Source organism: Hyposmocoma kahamanoa, unplaced genomic scaffold, assembly GCF_003589595.1.
Source record: "Hyposmocoma kahamanoa isolate Upper Pololo Valley unplaced genomic scaffold, ASM358959v1 87, whole genome shotgun sequence".
Classification (NCBI taxonomy): Eukaryota; Metazoa; Arthropoda; class Insecta; order Lepidoptera; family Cosmopterigidae; genus Hyposmocoma; species Hyposmocoma kahamanoa.
In genome coordinates, this window is record NW_020654422.1 from 18,365,746 (window position 1) to 18,376,068 (window position 10,323).

Genomic DNA, 10,323 nt, shown 5'->3' on the forward strand with positions numbered 1-10,323 from the left:
CGGATTCGAACTCACGGCTTCTGCTTGAGAGGAGGTAGGTCAAGCCATAAGCTACCACGGGTGCTGCTGCACTAAAATATAAGCCATTCTGAATTATTTTCAAAAGTATTTTCATAACAAGCACACTCTCATAGCCAAACTCACGAGAGAAATAAATGTAGGCTATACAAATATTTCTCCCAGTCCGGGAATCGCTCCCGGGACCTCTGCGTGGCAGTCCAGAATAGGAACCGTTCGGCCAGAGAGGCAGTAAATATTTAGTAGTTTTATTAAAGTATTTTCATGCCATAATATTTGTTAAGTGTCTTGTTTACCAATGTAACATTTAAGCACCAATTATTTTTTGTCACAACATTTTAATAAGGAATATTAATAGTATTCATATAGATGTGAAGTTAAGCGTTAAATACGATTCGACACACTCAAAGTACGTAATAACATTAGCATACGTGTCATAATTATAAACACGAATAGCAACGCCTTTATATAATAATAAACTCTATTAATAACTATAATGTGTCAGTAAACGACACCAATAACCGGGCCTCAAAATGGGGAATTCCCTGTAACAAAGCAACGAAATTCCCTCTGGGGCACTATAGCAGGTCGGCAAAATTAAGACGACGTAAGTTTGTAGCAGCGTCAATTTTTATTTATTATTTTTTATTGATACCAAGTGACGGAACGAACAAGTCGTGCGCCTGATGGTAAACGACACGCCTGTCATCCTGGGATATAAGTTGAACCGTCCCATGTGCTTGTGATTTCACCAGCACCCTTCAAAACTGAAACACAGCAATAGACACATTATTACTTGGCTGTAGAAATAGGTTAGGTCGCAGTACTTCCCTTTGACGATCTCTTGCATACTGGTTTTGATGGTGTCGCCATCTCTGAGGTCCCGTGTTCGATCCCCGGCTGGGTTAAAGTTGAAAAACTAACTTTTCTATATTGTCTTGGGTCTTGATGTTTGTGGTACCTTCGTTATATCAATATTACAAAAATCGAACGACTTTTACCTTGCAATGGTCACATGTCAATTCAAAATATTACTTGTGTCCAATAGCTGTCTGATAACTTTTTTCACTTGAAAATAACGATGTTGTAGCAATAATTACTGAGAATCTGCTTCAATCTCAAGCAAAAAACATTGCAATAATGTTTGTCGCAAAATCAACGACGAATTAAGTGCATCTAAGTCACAATTCACTATTTAGAAGCGGGTCTCAAATCTTGCCGATTAGTAGGAGTGAATAAATTTGATCTTTGAAATTTTAATGAACCCAAATCAATGTATGTGGTATGTAATTTTTGTTGATACTGGGGCTGGTCGGCAAGATTACAGTGTGTAGACAACGATAGGGAAAAAAAAGATAAATGGCGTAAATGCGAGTTACTTCAAACTGCAAACGTCAGTAAATCTATCAACGACATATTATTGTTTAATTTTAAAACGTGTCAGAAAATACTTAACTTTTTCTCACACAAATTCATACATATACAGGATCAATTCTGGTCATTTAAAATATATGAAGTATCTAGTACATTTTTTCCAAGTATGTTGATGTTGCCCACTACTAATTTAAATTTATCTAATTGCCATCAGATTCTGGTGCACCGTACACCTGATATCACTACTTTGGCATCAGAGCAACGCAAGTGATGTTCTCTAATATTTATTTATTTACTTTATTTATTTCCTGGACGAACTCTTTCATAAGGAGGTCAACTGCTGTTACAAACGGAGGATCAACTATGTATTGACAAAATTCGGTGATTTAGAACAAACGTTTTATATTGAACCAATAGAAGCACTACGGCACAAATAAAGGTTTTGTATGCGGTACTATTTGAGTCCATAAACGGATTAGTAACAATACTGACATACTTTTTTTAGCAATAGAATAGAATATTGCACGGCTAGAGGATGTTGACACCAGTCTCTCATGTTGGAGCCCATGGACGTTGTAATATATTCGAAACGTAGGGACAGGTAAAGTATATTTTTTATATCACCTACACGTATAAAAAATAAATGTGCGATTAAGACCCGATTTTTAAAAATCAATTAACTTTATTTATGTTTTTATTGTAAGAAATGACACACAAATAGAATATATCATCACTGTCATTAAATTAGAGATTCTGTAGACTGAATGCGGTGTCGTATACACCCTTACAACTCTAATGCTTACGTTCATTGCACAAAGCTATAAGTAGCAGTAGCATTCCTTGTGAAAGAGTCTGTCCAGGGAAGCATTGCCACCTTGCAGATTTCTGCCGCCAAACAGTAATATAAGCATTACTGCGTTCTGGTTTGGAAGGGTAAGGTTGCTGGTGAAATTACATGCACATGGGACTTCTCATCCAGAGTGACGGGCGCAGTGGCAGTGCTCCTCAAATCTTTGTGATTTAAAGCTCTGAGTGGCACTGCAACTGTTATGGATAAGCAGTGAATAATGTGAGCATTACTGCGTTTTGGTTTGAAAGAGTAATGGTGCTAGTAAAGTTACAGGCACATGGGACTTGTGAACTTAAGTCTCAAGGCGACATACGCAGTGGCAGTGCCCTAAGATCTTTGCGATTTCAAGCTCTGAGTGGTACTGCAACTACGTACGAAATCGCCGTGTGTAACCAACCTTATACTTCAACAACAGTATAATCAAAAAACTACCCAGTAAGCTCTTCGACCTGGGAAGTAAATAATACATAACTTTCAACTTCTCATACTGAATTATGCATAGTTTATAACAAGTATTCTTCAAATGAAAGCAACCTCTTCTAGCGGGTCAAAGTTGGAGCTCGAACATCGCACGAATGTTTTGCATTATTCAAAACATTCACCTAGTGTACCTCTTGTTATCTTTGCACTCAAAACTTCGCCACTCTACTTGAAATTGCGAAAATAATGAAGTTAGAACAACATCGGTGACGTCAAAGATTGCCGTTGCACCTGAGTGGGGTCTAAGTACATATTTATTACTGAGAGAAACTTCTTCCTTGCTATTAGACAACATTATAATAAAATTTAAAATGTTGCGCTAGAAAAACAAAATTGTTTTAGAATGCCAAAAATACTGACTAATGCTGGCCTGCATTTTTTAAACCTATTATTTTTATTTTATTTTTTATGATACCAAGTAACAGGACGAGTCGTGCACCTGGTGAGAAGCGACATGCCTTTCCATAACAGCGCCATTTAGAGCACAAAGATCTGAGAACACTGCCATAACGTCCGTCATCCTGAGATATAAGTTGACAAATACCATGTGCCTATAATTTCATCAGCACCCTTAACTTTCAAAACTGAAACGCAGTGATGCCCACATTACTACTTTGCAGTAGAATTAGGCAAGGTGGCAATACTTCCCTTGACGAGCTTTGTATAACGACATATGGACGGAGTGCTCCAGATTTTCTATTTGATCGAAAGAGGAAAGTGAAGTGGAGTTAAATTGAAAAGTTCCTACGCACATTCCAAAATGGATTCCATAAAAATCGGCACATCTGAGAGGACTGAGGATTTTTTTTATTAATATGAATCAGGCAACTATGGCCTATACAATATATGTCTTAAAGACTAACATACATACAATATAAAAAGTGAATAACTAATCTACTCGAATTGCACTTCTCGGCAACATGTGGCGCAATCTAGTCTTAGGTAGCCGGCTGCGGAGTTGCCGATATATGATATCCTTCGGCCAAAATTCCTCCTTCATGAAGGTCGACTGATGTTCGGTCGGCGCTATCACCACAAGGGAATCAAAATTCACGTTGTGGAGGGACTCCAACCGCTCGACCTTCAGGATGTGTTTAACTTTTATAAAAAAAAGCCAAAGCCGATATCAGTGTTGCCAATTCAAGACTTGCAAAAAAAAGGTAATACAAATCTGGCTTTACGGCTATGAGTACGGGGCTCTTTTAAAATTTGTATAGTATTTAATAAGTCAATATGTTTTCGGAGAAATCAATGTGACTCTGTGAAATTCGGCGATTAATTGGTTATAACACTATTATAAAACAGAAAATAGATTGAGGACGTAAATGTTTTCAGGACGTTGCGGAGTAACTCAAAATTGTTCGAAAGTATCACTGGCCGAAGCCTAGTGGCCGCCTTTAAGGAAGTAAACAATAACAACAAATTGCATTTTATATTGGAATTCGTGCGAAAACGGTACTTGAAACATGTTTTGTCATATTATATAGTATTTCAATAACATTTATGTATTTTTTAATTGTATAAGTTAATAATTATTTGTTTATTTTTTCGTTGATTGCATTCAAAGTTACATACTATAGCTGTCAAATTTGGCCTCTTATTTGGTGACTTTAGTCTGATGTACTCCACTATCTCCTCAAATTCCACGGAATAATCACTCGCGACAAGTACAACAGCGTCGTCGATTTAGTCAGTATTTTGTAGCATTAACTTCGCAATAGAGTCGTTACTAATAAGTCTGATAAACTTACGCCTGAGAAATAAGTCTCATTGTCATCAGAATATCTTAGAGAGGTTGCAAACGGCGACTTTTAGCAGCGATGCAAACGTGATGCAGTAGCGATGCAAACGTGAAGCAGTAGCGATGCAAACGTGACGCAGTAGCGATGCAAACGCGATGCGAACGCGCGTTTGCAGCTATACAAACGCGCGATCGATGCAATCGCCTGTAAATCGCAAGTCTTTTTTTTATAATATCAAGTGACGACAAGTCGTGCGCCTGATGGTAAGCCGCCTGTCCATTACAGTTGCAGTGCCACTCAGAGCTTTAAATCGCAAAGATCTGAGAGCACTGCCACTGCGCCCGTCACCCTGAGACATAAGTTGATAAGTCACATGTGCCTGTAATTTGACCAGCACCCTTACCATTCAAAACCGGAACACAGTAATGGTGACGTTACTGCTTGGCGGCAGAAATAGGTAACGTGGCAGTACTTCCCTGGACGAACTCTTTCACAAGGAGCTCTATTGCTACTAAAAGCGCAAGTGTAGCGATGCAATCGGGCGTTTCACGAACGCGCGTTTGCATCGCTGTTAAAAATCGCCGTATGTAAGCACTCTTAAGGTCAAACATTCACACATTTAATAAATGGGAGTACTAATGAATTCACTCATTATCAGATTTCATACGATAATATATTATAAACCATTAATAATAAAACGTGACACGAAGCACAAAAATTCCAACACTTCGCCAATCTGTCACTTCCACTCGCCTTTATTCACGTGAATTAGCACCTATTGTCCGCAGCTACACAACTACACGAAACCTCCATTAGCCGTGAGGTCAATCGATCTAAACACCGATAATCGATTAGACATTACGAGAAACATTACAAGTATGTTATTATAAGGTACAATATTATTATCTACCTTCTAGGTCGTAGACTACCTACGGCTACTAATACATCCTACTCAACTAATTAATGCTATTGGGATATGTAACTTTAACTTATAATATCTATATATATAAACAACCATAATAACAACTCGTACTTGGCCTAGCAAAGCAGCGAAGTTACGAACATTTTTAATTAAGGTCTACTAACAATAGTCAAATTGTTTTTAAGTGAAGAACTTGTACAATTTAAATGTGGAGCCCTGAGATACATTATGTTTAAGCTCTGTTTTATCACATTATAGCTATTTTTGTCATTATCATATTTGCAAAGCAAAAATACATTTATGTTTTTATTTTATTAGATAGGGATATTTGTATTCAAAAGAGATAAATATAAGGATTTTGTCGTAAAAATATTTTATATATAGGAAAACAAATTTTACATATCGCACTGTTGATACAATAGTGTATTAACTCAAAAAGTGTTTTTTTTTTCAGAATCGATGAAAATCGAAGTACTCACTTCCCGTGAAAGTTCATTAAAATTTATGTATAGGTAAAAGTTTATTACAGACAAACACCTAAACAATTTCCCCCTAATTATATAAAAAAACAAAAGGGAAAAAATTATTTCATAACCTTTCAGCTACCACCCTGATACTTGACACCCCGAAAATTGCCAACATAGAAAAAAATGGCGAGAAAATAACCCGCGAAGCCATCCGAGTTTAAAATCACGATTTAAGCTATTTTTTGTTTGTAAAAATATGGAAAACTAATTTTTTTTTTGCCGAAAATAGAAAAATAGAAATAAAATTCAATAAAACATAGAAATTTTACCGCCTGAAAACCCAGCATGGGCACGTGGCAATCTGGGCTATTTACGATTTCCCGATATGGGTTCGTTGGCACTCAAAGGGATTTTGAATTAGGACTGTCTTAGCCAGAAGTAGCTCATATAAAGTCTTGTCTCATTTCGAGCTAAATAAATATCTTTTAATTGGTTCTTACAATATTGTAACGACGGTTTTATTGACATCTTTAGCCATGGCTGGTAGCTGTAAAGGTTCCTAAGTGGGTGACGAAATACTTTCATAGATTTCCTATAGATGGCGCTACGGCTAAAAAGTCGTTGAAAACTAAATACAAAGATCCGACGTATCCATTTCGTTGAAAACTAAATACAAAGATACGAAGATCCGATGGTTCGTTCCGTGGCCTAGTTGTCATCATAGCACCTGACACGGTCTGCTAGGAGACGTCGTCGGTTCGAATCCGGCTGGATCAAAGGATCTTCTCATCATCTTTGTATTAAAAACTATAACAAACTAGTGGAGTAATTTCACTAAAATAATTATATAATATCATGGTTGTGAAACATTTGACATTCAATGAAAATTAAAAATTTTTTTTTTTATTCGAAGTTTCTTGTAAGGGTCATTTTATTGTATCAGAAGAAAAAATTGGGACAACAGAAGTTGGTCAAATTAAATATAATGTTTTCATTTTTATGGACAACACTCGCTTGACCAAAAAAAGTACATAATGCTCTCCTTTGAATTCGGATTTTCCCGACTGTCCCAGTTATAAATAACACTGTAACTTAACAATCTCAGCGTGAAAGGTTCGTTTGTTTAAAGCTATAGGACTATTAACGTACTTGATATCTAATATAGGTAGTTACGTGTAAATACATTATAGTATATTCTCTTCTCTATCTACTTTTTTATGATATCAAGTGACAGGACGAACATGTCTTGCACCTGGTGTCCATAATAATCACAGTGCCACTCAAAGACATGAGGGGCATTGCCCCAGCAAAGACATGCACCTGTTATTTCACGAGAACCCTTATCCTTTAAAACCGAATTTCAGTATTGGTTAGCGGCGAACATAAGTAAGATGGCAATACATCCCTGGACGAACTCCTTTTTTTTTTCAACGGCTATCTTACAGAGTAAAACCTGAAAATAATGGAGAGCCAATTATAGATCCTCGCCGATTGACACACGTTATACTTAACGTAATGAGCATAAAGTTATAACTATATAACTACTAACTATACTATATACATTTTCGCAACACTTAGTAATTACCTACTCGCCAAAAAACAAACTACTAATAAGACGCTTCACCGGTGCAACACTAGTGTTAAAAAGGTCAACCTAATCAACCTGCTTGGACAATTCATTAAAGCTATTACTCGCACGTAAGAGATATGCATTCCGCCAAAAATTCGAAGAGGCCAAAGGTACGCACAAAAGTGAATTAAACCTAAGGGACTTTGTAGAGGTTCTAAGAGAAATCTTGGACACGAGTTCCGGGGAGTCCACGGCACCAGAAGCCATTTTTTGCAAATATACTAGGTCTACTATCTGACGTCGTACCTCTAGTGGCAAAAGATTATGTTTCTGACATATATCAAAATACCGATAAAAACTTAATAATTTTTTTTTTGCACATTTTCAATACGCGGTATGTAGGTAAGGTATTGGGGGCTCCATACTTGCGATGCATATTCCAGGTGGCTGCGGACAAATCAGGAATTTTAGTGTCTTAGCATGTCTGAAATCTCTGGAGTTACGCATCACAAACCCGAGAGCTTAGAAGGCTTTTGAACTAATAGCATCTATATGCGAAGCAAATAGCAACTTATGATCATGAAGCACACCAAGATCCTTTACCGCAGTATCACGTTGTAATTTAGTATCTTTCAATGAGTAGTTGAAATGCACTAAGTTACTAAAAGTAACGACGTTGCACTTAGCAGGATTGCATCAGACACAGAAGAAATAGGCGCTATAATCTTCGTATCGTCCGCAAAGCATAAAAGTTGTGATAATTCAAAACAATGCTCGATGCCGTTCACAAAAATCGCGAACAGGAGGGGGGCGAGCAAAGATCCCTGCAGGACTCCACTAGCCACCATAAGCCACCCTCGTAATTCACGAGGATCTTTACTGCTACCATGCTAATTATTTAAAATTAGCATGTGAAACTGGACTTGCTAGCTTGCTATTTACTAGAATCGTTTAGGGTGAGTCGAAAAAAAAGTATTGTTATTTTTACATTTGTACCTCCCTTCCTCTATCCGTCGTCAGCTCTATTTTTCTATTTTTCTAAATATATTTCTAACCTAAAATGCATTTCAAGAGAATTAATAATACGAACTTAACAGGTTTTCGTCATAACTCGTAACTGTATTTTATCGTTTTATAATTATTATAATACAACACCAAAACCTACCTGGAGGGCTTAACCTGAAATTTATCAAAAATAATCTATTAACTTTGGCCTATTAAACCGTATAACTCAAACTTAACGGTTAAAATTCCTAAACAGAACAAGCCCGATTATTATCTGATCCTTTGCAACTTCAGATCATAAATTCTGTCACTTTTTGCTTTGCTAGCGCAAAACCGTTCTGGGCGGCAATATTTAGTGGAATAGTTTCAAAACTGGCTCGCATACACGAGTAGTTTGGTCTCAGGTAGTTGGCGAGGATACTTAATTTACTTCTAGCATCATGGTTATAAAGCCTCGTTAGGCAAATTGATATGTCTCTGTCAAATTGACATTTTGGCATTGTTAACTGGCGTGACTGGGTGTTCGTCTGAAGATATTAAAGATATTGAGTCCAAGTGATTTGTTATTAGGAAAGACAAGCGTGGTTAGTAATTAAACACTACTACGGACAAACACCAAACCAGAACTTTTTAACTGACTTCAAAATTAGGAGCATGTTAAGTGTTTTAATGAATGTCAGGATTTTTATACCACCATGATATTCAATTATTTTTTTTTGAAACACAACAGTTTTTAAAGTGAATAGTGATATCTCTAGCCAGGGCTGGTAGCTGTAAAGGTGCCTAACTAGTTGACGAAATACTTTCATAGATTTCTCACAAATGGCGCTAAGGCTAAAAAGTCGTTAAAAACCAGATACAAAAGATCCGACAAAACAAGCACATAGAAAAATTCGTGAGATGCGCTGGTTCGTTCCGTGGCTTAGTGTCTGGCACGGTTTGCTTGAAGACGTTGGTTCGAATCGGTTGGTTGGATTTTTTTCTAATTGTTCGGTCTTTGTATTAATAATTATAACCAACTAAGGAGGAGGTTACTAATTCGTCGGGGTTTTTATTTTACACGTTGTTTCGCAATTATTCGATATTTAAGAATAGATTTCGAGGTAATGGTCACAATCAAATTTGAAGAAAATATTCCTCCTCTAAGAGCGTTTGCGCATATCGTCCGATTCATATCAGTGCCGAATACAAGAAATGACGGTCCGAAATGTCACACATGTGGCTAATGGTTCATATGAACATTGATAGCTGAATTCAACTTTTCTTAGCGGTCCTCTAAATTTGAAAAAAGAATTACTTCAACCGTCTTTCGATTTCGATTAAACTTTCTGGTATATGTAGCCAATGGTTCATATTATGAACGTTTATATTGTAATTCAATCTTTTTTGGCGTCCTTCTAAATTTGAAAAAATAATTACTTCAACCATTGACTTACAAATAAATGGACGACGGGTCTAATACAAAAACCACGAAAAAAATGTCCCAAGTCAACCTATTCGAAATTTAAATTGTTATGTCATCGCAGTATCGCGCTGTCCGTAGAACAAATGAAGACTAAGCGGAGTGTCGCGCTCTGTATACGATTTTAGCGCCTTACAAGTGCGGACACTTTTTAGCGCGGACCCGACGTCCATATAATTGTAAGTCAATGACTTCAACCGTCTTTTGATTTCGATTAAACTTTCTGGTCAATGGTTCTTAAGACCAACCATTTAGCATTCTTTTAAATATGTACCTGAGTAAAGCTCGCTGATAAAGGGTATTTGACACGAGAACTGAATAATGGGTTCAAGTGGTAAACCGAGAATACTTCGCTCTAAAAAAATTGCCTAATGTCTGTAACGACGTTTGTCAGAAGAGAGAATTTGTATAGTATATTCACTGTCTCATTTTC